Here is an 8,455-nt window from a genome sequence, read left to right as displayed (position 1 = left end):
GCGACCCGAAGGAGTGGGGGGTTGGTAGCGCAACGCGACGAGAGTAGGGAGACCAGGCATCGGATGGGGGTAGCTGGCAACGTGGTAGAGGAAGCTTTCGGTGGGAACGGTGGGGGCAGAAACGAAACGAAGCCTCCGAGCGGTCGGGCGAAACGGCGAGCAACAGTGTGCCGCGCGCCGCTGACAAGCGAGCGTAGTCGTTGAGAGTCTAGTGCGAGAGATAGCGCGTGTCTTGACGAGTTGGAAGGTGTTGCAGGGTGGTGAGACTGGCGTGCAGGAACGTTTCGTGTTCGGTCACGCGGGTGCGTTCGAGCTTCCATGAACACATGTTCCGCAGCAACGTCGAAAGCGCAAGGGGACAGCTGACACCGGAGGATACGAGCTCGATCGTGCCCGTGGAAGTCTTCGGCTTGTGCGAAACGGTGTGAGGTTTCCCATGGTGGGTTCCGTGCGTATACATACTCGACGTGTCTACGAGTGAGAGAAGGGAATGATCGACAGTGCGAGGAATAATAGTGTAACGTTGTCGACGACGGTGGTTCCGGTTGATCATCGTGTTCGTTGACAGCGTATGGCTCGCGATCGCTCGACCCCGTTGATTCGTCTACCGTGCAGATTCGTAACGACGCTTCGGCAAAAAGAGCCGCCGACCGGTGACTTCTCCGCAAACGGAACGAGAGCACGATCGACGAGCAGGGACGGTCGTCGACGGGTGATTTCGAGGAAAGTGATCGTTGCCGTTGAGACACGCTTACGGTGCTTCAGTGATTCGTGAGAGCAAGCGACAGAGTGATCGAAATTGGCGCACCGGATATATCATTTTGCGAGTAAAGAAAGATCGTTGTGTTTGCTGTGATACGAGTGGTGCGCGGAGAAGCAAGCTACGAGAAGAAGGGTGTCCGTATTTTCGAAGGAAATGCGCTGCTAGCAAATCGGCAAGGTGTCGCCCGAATTTTTGAGGTAGGCATCCTTCTCATTATTGCTCTTTGCAAGCTCGAAATAATAGCTGGTAAAAGCAACGACAGAATATGAGAACGGACGGGGCTACAATTATTCGCGAAAACGTGCGTGAGTGGTACGGTAATTGCGTCGGGAAATGGACCGTATCGTCCAGGTTGAAAGCCCGTTACGCTGAAAACGTAGCTTTCCAAAGTGCGTGCAAATTACGATCGGTGTATATCGCGTCGGCACGTGGACCTCGACCGATACAGAAACCGCAAAGTTGCCACCGTTCCGTGAGATTTTTCTCCCGCAAGAGGATTACCCTGGATACCATTCTAAAAACCGGCTGTTCCGCCGGATATCATCCGGATCGTAAAAGCCTTACGATCGTGTCGGAGCACGGAGTGGCACTAGTCGTTGGACAAATCGATTTTGCCGTCCGTCGGATTCGCTCGATGTGAAAATTTTCCAATTTCTCCGTCGTCGGGATCATGGCGCGTTACGCAACGAGTACTTTATTTCAATTTAAAACGCTTCCATGCGAGCGTCTTTCTTGTAACGATTGCGTCACAGCGACGCGGAGTTTCGTCGGCGTTCGCGAATTCGACGAGTTCGCAGCGCGAGCGTGGTATCTCGCTTGGATCCGGAAGACCGACATTTTTCCGCGGTTAACGTAAAACGATATCTCTGCGAGCTGCGGATCCAATTCAACGTGAGACGCGCGCGGACGATGGCGCACGAAAGGAAAAACGAGCGAAACGGTGAAAAGAGAGGCGGAAAGGTGGAGGATATAGAGAAAAATTCCGCGAGCGCGTGTCTCGTGGGTGGCAGAGAAAGGCAGAACTTAATGCAGCGAGCAAACAAATAAAGCATCTCCGACGGGGATTGAATAGAGTCGACGTGCCACGGAGATCGATATTCGCGACTCGCAGCGAAACGTCGAGCGAGATTAACACACGCTACCGCGGAAATACGCGTCGACGGTCCCGCGCACTCTTTCGCGCTTTTTCGCCGTTCTCTTCTTTTTTTTTTTTTTTTTTTTCGTTTCTGTTCCTTCTCCGACGAATTAAATCGGCACCGTCGTCGGTTCTGCTTGTTCGGCCTTTTCAATGGCGAGGGTTCGTGTTCGTTCACCTGTTGGTTAATTTCCATCGAATCACGGGTATGTTTACTCTCGATTACCCAGCATAATGGAGAATTTTCATCGCGATAATTAAGCGAATCCAGGGGCCAGGCAGCGCCGGAAATGCGCTCGTTCCATTTGCGAAATTACCGGAACCGTGTCTGTCGGGACGAAGCACTAGCATCGTGATACTTTTCGGACTGGCAACCGTTAAAACGTGCTCGCCGGTACGCTCGAAGAGGAACGTTTCCGCCGCGATACGATTTAAACGAGTTACGACGAACGACGCGAGTTGCTCTCTATACGCGCGAGGTCATGCCACCGAACGAACGCAGATGAAATTAGAAATAATCTCGAGACTCCCACGAACTCGGTCAGGATCGGGTGGTGTAGCGAGCGCGCCTGTCGCTGACAGTTATTAGGAACTTATGGGGCGAGAGTTCACGGCGAAAATTCGAGCCAGACCAGCACCGGGGGAGTTCGTTTTCTGTTCGAGACGCGGCACGGTTTATTTTGACTGCGCACCAAACCGCGTCTCGACCCTCTGCGAACGTCGCTTTTTCTTCCCATCACTTTGCGCCCGTTTCTTCTTCGAATTTCGATCCTCTTCCTCTTTGCGCGTATGTCTTTTTCGAAAACGATCACGCGCCGATAATTAAAGGCAGAAAGAAAACCGTATACGTATGTATCGTGAAAATCGTTCTAACGTTGCAAAGCTTAAATATTGATGGACATCAATGGGTCTCTAATTGCAGACAGGGTAGCTCGATTGGAATCAGATTTCCAAAGGCGATCGCAGTTGAAAAAGTTGCTGGTTCATATATACATACAGTAGAACAGACGATACCGCGTTAGCTAAAATCGAGCTGGAAATATAAACTCGTTTGTGTTCGTTGCAAAGCATCGTGTAGCGCGTTAACACTAGAACTACCGATAGTTAACAGCAAACTATTTTGTACCAAAACCAGTGAAAATGGTCTGGTCTTTGAAAAATACGTAATAATAGAATATTTGTATATTTATTGATTTATTACTTTCTTACAGAAGGAATTCCATGTTATGTAATATATTTTTGGTATTATTAATCCATCTGAGACTATGATCCCTAAACGAGGGTTGACAAATTTATAAAATCGTAGAACCAGTCATTTCGACTGCTGTGATATTTCTAGCGTTAGGTCCAGAACCTTCCTGATAACTGATATCATCGTATTGAACGATACGCAGTGAAAATTTTAAAAACGCGTGGGCAAATTGTACAAAACGAGGAAACTGTTCTATTGGAGTTCGATAAACAGATCTTAAGACCCTTTTACACTTTGACAAGTACCAGTCATGTTAACTGGCATTGGTATAAGTAGCCGTGATACAAAATTATTTTGCGTTTGATTACATAAAAAACAAAATAAAATTCACTATATTGTTCTTTTAGTTATCGTTGCGAAAGTCGTTGCATCATTGCGAAAAGAAATATAACACGAAGTAGGAATTTTAAAATAGAGTTCTAAAACCATACAATTTGACTAGTATGGTAGTTCTAGCGTTAATCCGAGAGAGACGAGCTCGATGACCGCTTCAGCATCTAAATCTCTCCGCCTTCGTTTTCCTGGCAAAATCATGGGAAAGTTCCCGTTGCTTGGCGGAGAGAAGGCGCGTCATAATCGAGCGTCAAATTCGTTGAATAAATCCACGGTTGCGCGTAAATATTCCACGATGAACTCCGCTCGAAAAGACGAGCTGGTCGCGCTCTTGGCGATGGATAGTCCACGGGATGGGCGGCAGATGGAAGCACATCACGGCCGGTACACCATCGGGCCACGCGGGTCGACTTTTCGCTCAGAGCCACACGTTCTCTTCGATGACGCAAACAACGAATACCGAAATACCACGACGATAGTCGTTATCGCTTTGTAACGTTTGAATTGTTCTTTTTCCCGATAATACCAATTGCCACTGAAACTCGTCGGTCTGACGCGTCACGCAGGAATGTTAATGTTTTCTCGTTTCTAGAACAAATACCTAGCTAGATAAAGGTCGAAAGCTAAACGACTCAATTGACAACGCGAGGGAACGAACAACGCTGCCCGAGTCTGCTGGAATTCCTCGTTCCCGATGATTCGGTAGAACAGCGTTGGTAAAAAATACGAGACCTTAACGAGCCACCAGTTAAAGGCTGATAAACCGACGTTCCAGTTGCTAAACACTGCAACGAAGGTTCTCCGATCGTAAACTCGGTTTCAAGCGAAATCTTGCAGGGGTTACCGAACCGGCATGCAACGCACAGACGCCGGCGACACCTGTTCCCGCACCCTAGTGTCACCGAATACCTGATTAGCGGGGGAGGACTCTCTGGAAGTCGGTACCCTTGCCGGAGGGTCTCGGTTTAATAAAGCACCGCGCCGGTGAGAAACGCGAAACACGTGCGTGCAAAAGTTCTCCCCATGGGGCGTGTAACGACGTTCCACGGCCGAAAGAGGAAGGAAGGAAGGATGGAAGAAAGTTACGAGGGTGGTTACGAGGACGCACGAGTGGAGGAGGGTGGCCGGGAGTAGTTTTAGATGTCCCGTTGCCTTCCCTTCCATCGCGATGCTTTACTCGCAAGCGGTGAAATTATACCGATAGATCCGCGTCAAATGGAAATACGATGGCGTTGGTTCGCGGGGCGCAATATCGGTAATGGGGCCAACGGTTTAACGACGGAGTTTGGCGAAAGTGGCCCGGGGTACGCCGTACTCCCTGGTCGCTCGCTAAACTTGGATATTGGAAAATTGAGTTAACTTATGCCAGAGTAGAACGATTTTCTCCCGTTACCGTGTACGGCCATGATTTTCAGCCGTACGGCCTCTAAATTCGCTTCGCCGGATTCGTTTGATCGCCAGCGCTAAACGATATATCCACGACGACGTAGAATGAATCCTGCAATCGAGAAGGAAACGAAACGAAACGAGAGAGGTGGGAACCGACGACCCTCGTCGTATTTCGCTGCTTCGTATAACCGCTGACCGAAGAGGGTGCGAACTTTGTTTCTATGGGCCGCGAACAGGGGAGTTTCGCGACAGTTTCGAGGGCTGCGAGTTTCTGGGAGGCTGAACACCGGCGTTCCACGCTGGCGACACTCGTGACGAGAGTATCGATGCCGGTTGAGAGACGGGATGATCCTGCGAGATTGCCGACTGTCATTTTAACCCCCATCGCGCATTCTCTTCTGTCTTCGCGTGTCTACAAACACTCTCTGTCGCTGTATCATCGGCAAATCGATGGCGACTCGTCAAACTACAAATATTTAAAGAGCACTCGACGCGCGGAATCGTCGATGACTACGCGTAATACGTTTCATAAATTTATCCCGAAATTCGAGCGATCGATATCGATGATCTCGATGCGATCTCGCGGGAGAGAACGAACGATCGCCAGACTCCGCAGTGGAGATTCCTACCGATTTCTTGTTCCACGCTTTTTACGCCGTGTCGGTCGAAGACGATACGAAGAAAGAAATCGCTGGTATTAAATCGCGAAGACTTATAGGACACCGTGACAAACGTCGTTTACACGCGCTTTATTTACGACTCGCGTCGTCTACTTGCGAATTCGCGCGAACGCGGATCGTTACGAGGGAAAATTATAGCGCGTAGGCGGCCCGCGTATTTCCCGATGCCCACAGATTTACGGATCGTTAAGTCTTACGAATTTACACGTTTCTTTCCCCCTGACCGCTATTTGCGGCCATGCCCAGATTTTATTGTACGCTGGGCGCCTACGCTCGCGCTTACGTTCACAGGCGCCGCTATCGATCTATCCCGTCGAGGATCGATGATATTTCTTATCTTCGAATACTGACAGACGGTATAATAAATAGCAGGTATAGTTCTTTCTTCCTAGCTACGTACATGATTCAGAATATAATAGAATCCGTCCATTTTGAGATAAGCGGGGATCTTGGCTTTTTATTGTTTTTACTGCCACGAACTGGAAGAGGAAAATTTCCAAGACGGGAAAGAAGAGTCGACGCGGCGGAACGATCCTCGGGTACAAAGGAATCCAATGAAAAATTGCCTGGATGAGTTCGAAATATCCCATCGTCTGCAATTCGATGGGGTTGAAAGCGGAAGGTGAGGTATCCAAGAGAACGTACGACTTTCCTGGATATCCTCGATTCGACGTCGGGTAACGTGTCTGGAAAAGGAGAGACGTTTGGTGGAACAAAGGGAAGAACTGTGCGTGAGACGGTACGCATCGCGGCAACGCGTAACTCCGACGGATCTTGGGAAACGTTACGAACGAGAGAGATCACCCACCAGGGAATAGCGGTGGGCGCAGGGGTTATTTCTGGATTGCGAAAAACTTTTAATAGCTTTCTGATAGCTTATTGGCCTTATAAATACTTCGGTACCTCGCGTCCTATCCGACTGTCGGCTCTTCTTCTCCTCGATCCGATGCTACTTTTTTCTCATCTCGTCCTCCATTGTGTGTCCACCTCTGCCCCTAGGAGACCTAAATCCCGAAGAAACTGGAATCCCCTGCAGAAGAAATTGTCGCCATTATTTATTTATTAGACGGAGCAGATCGCGCGCGATGCACCGCAGGTATTACACGCGTCTAGGAAGTGGAGCGGTGAAATATTACACGCCAGACACGCTCCTCGCAGTCAGGGTCGCTTTAAGCCTTTTCACGCGGCAGGTAATTTCGCGTCCTCACCTATTCAACCTCCTACCCCGTCGTAATCTGGTAAAAAGATTACGATCTTCTAACGGAGAATTAATGCCGGGGGAGAAAACGACGGAAGCGTTCCATCAAGAAGAACGAGGCATAAAGGTTGATTAGTTATTCGATTAGAGGAATTATCGGTGTTTCTGCCTTTCAACCGGTAGTTCCTCGGTACAAAACTTGCCTCGGTCTGGCAGCTTTCCCAACGACAGTTTCTCCCGTCCCTCTCTTCCTCTTAAAAGAGACACAATCCCACGAAACAGTGGCACTGAATTAAAAAAAAAAAAAAAAAAAGAACAAGGAAGGAAAAGAAAGGAAAAATAGTGCAGGTCAGGCCAGACAGAAACGAACCGGAGGATCATCGAGAGCAGCCGGTGTCGCGCGGCCATTCAAGGGCGGAATTATTAAATTCGTCGGTGTCCCCTAATTAAAAGCGAACCACGGCCGATTCGGAATCGCACGAAAGTTAGGCGGACAGCAGCAAGTGGAAAGAGCAAGAGACAAAGAGAGAAAAAGAGAAGAAGCGGAGAAAGGGTTGGTCGTTGCACGCGCGCTGCCATCGCAGAAATAATCGAGTGCTGCGGGCGTAGCCGCGCCCTTCGTTCGACCCTTCGTTTCGTAAGCGCACCGCCACCCTTCCTGCCGTCCGCGTCCACCTATAAATAACGTCCCTTACGCACGTTGCAGCAATTTTCTCGCGGAGATACCGCCGGAAACGATCCCGGCTGCATGCATAATCATAATGAGCGGGGCCCGGGCGAAAATTCGGCTGGAATAATTGCGCGTCCGGGCCGGTGCGCAAGGAACGCGACTGCCTCGTTATCAGATGATACGAAAAATGCTCTCGTGCGAGAGTCTGCCCTCTCGTAACTCGCTAATAGGCATTGTCAGGAGCCGTTCGTGCGGTTAAACATGGCCTCGGTACTAGCTTCGAAATCGCGGCAGAGTCGCGGTTAGACAGGAGCAAAAACCGTCAGTGGAAAGTTGGACGTTCCGCGCCGGTAGTCGCGCATTAACGCGCACTGGTAAATGGACAGAAAGTGTGGAATTCGCGCGACAGGCGTTCCAGGCGTGGATCGATACGATTTTCGTTTATAGCCCGATAAATATTTATTACACGCCAGGTGTACTTCGCTATGGGAACGTTTTGCGGGGACATAAAACGAACCTTACAGCGTGTGATCGAGCTTTTTGTGGCGCCTCGTGGCGTAGCCAGCCTCTAGTCGCAAAATAACGATTTTCACGCGAATTAACTTCTTCGCTTGTTACCACATGTACTGTATATCTTGACGTCGCACTCGTTCTTTCCAGTCTTGAAAAGTACCTACTCGTTGGACTCGTCCCAGTCGCTCCATCTTAATTTCCATTCATTATACCAGCCCGATCTCGTTCGATCAAAATAAAGCCACTTAAGGTGCAAATTCATCAGCCATTATGGGCGATCGCATTATCATACGCGCGACGAGGCTCCTTGGCGACACAGAATGTCGCGCGAGATAATAAGCCGGTACATGGTCGCGCCAGCGCGAAAGGGTTTCATCGTTGGCAACTTGCTCTTGGTAATTATCGCCAATTTCAACCATACCAGTCGCGCGCCAAGGAACACCTATTCCGATCTTTATTCGCGTGGTACAGCGAGCTTGCACGTTCAGTCTCCGCGAGTCGCGTCGTTCGGTGTGGTCCGAC

The 8,455-nt window shown here is 49.6% G+C and overlaps 1 protein-coding gene across 5 annotated transcripts in view; it reads left to right on the top strand.

Moving 5' to 3' along the window:
- Positions 1-8,455, top strand: part of LOC100743152 — a 240,125-nt gene that overhangs the window by 165,443 nt on the left and 66,227 nt on the right. For 4 of the 5 annotated variants that reach the window (XM_024369251.2, XM_033321977.1, XM_024369252.2 and 1 more), the window contains one exon: positions 1-960. This exon is cut by the window's left edge and continues 394 nt beyond it. The exons of the other annotated variant lie outside the window; for it this stretch is intronic. The gene's annotated coding sequence lies outside the window, so the exon portion shown is untranslated. The remainder of the gene's footprint in view (positions 961-8,455) is intronic. 5 annotated transcript variants of the gene reach the window in all.

Source organism: Bombus impatiens, unplaced genomic scaffold, assembly GCF_000188095.3.
Source record: "Bombus impatiens unplaced genomic scaffold, BIMP_2.2 scf_0548, whole genome shotgun sequence".
Lineage (NCBI taxonomy): Eukaryota > Metazoa > Arthropoda > Insecta > Hymenoptera > Apidae > Bombus > Bombus impatiens.
The sequence above is the reverse complement of the archived record's forward strand: the minus strand, read 5'-3'. Positions and strand labels throughout refer to the sequence as shown.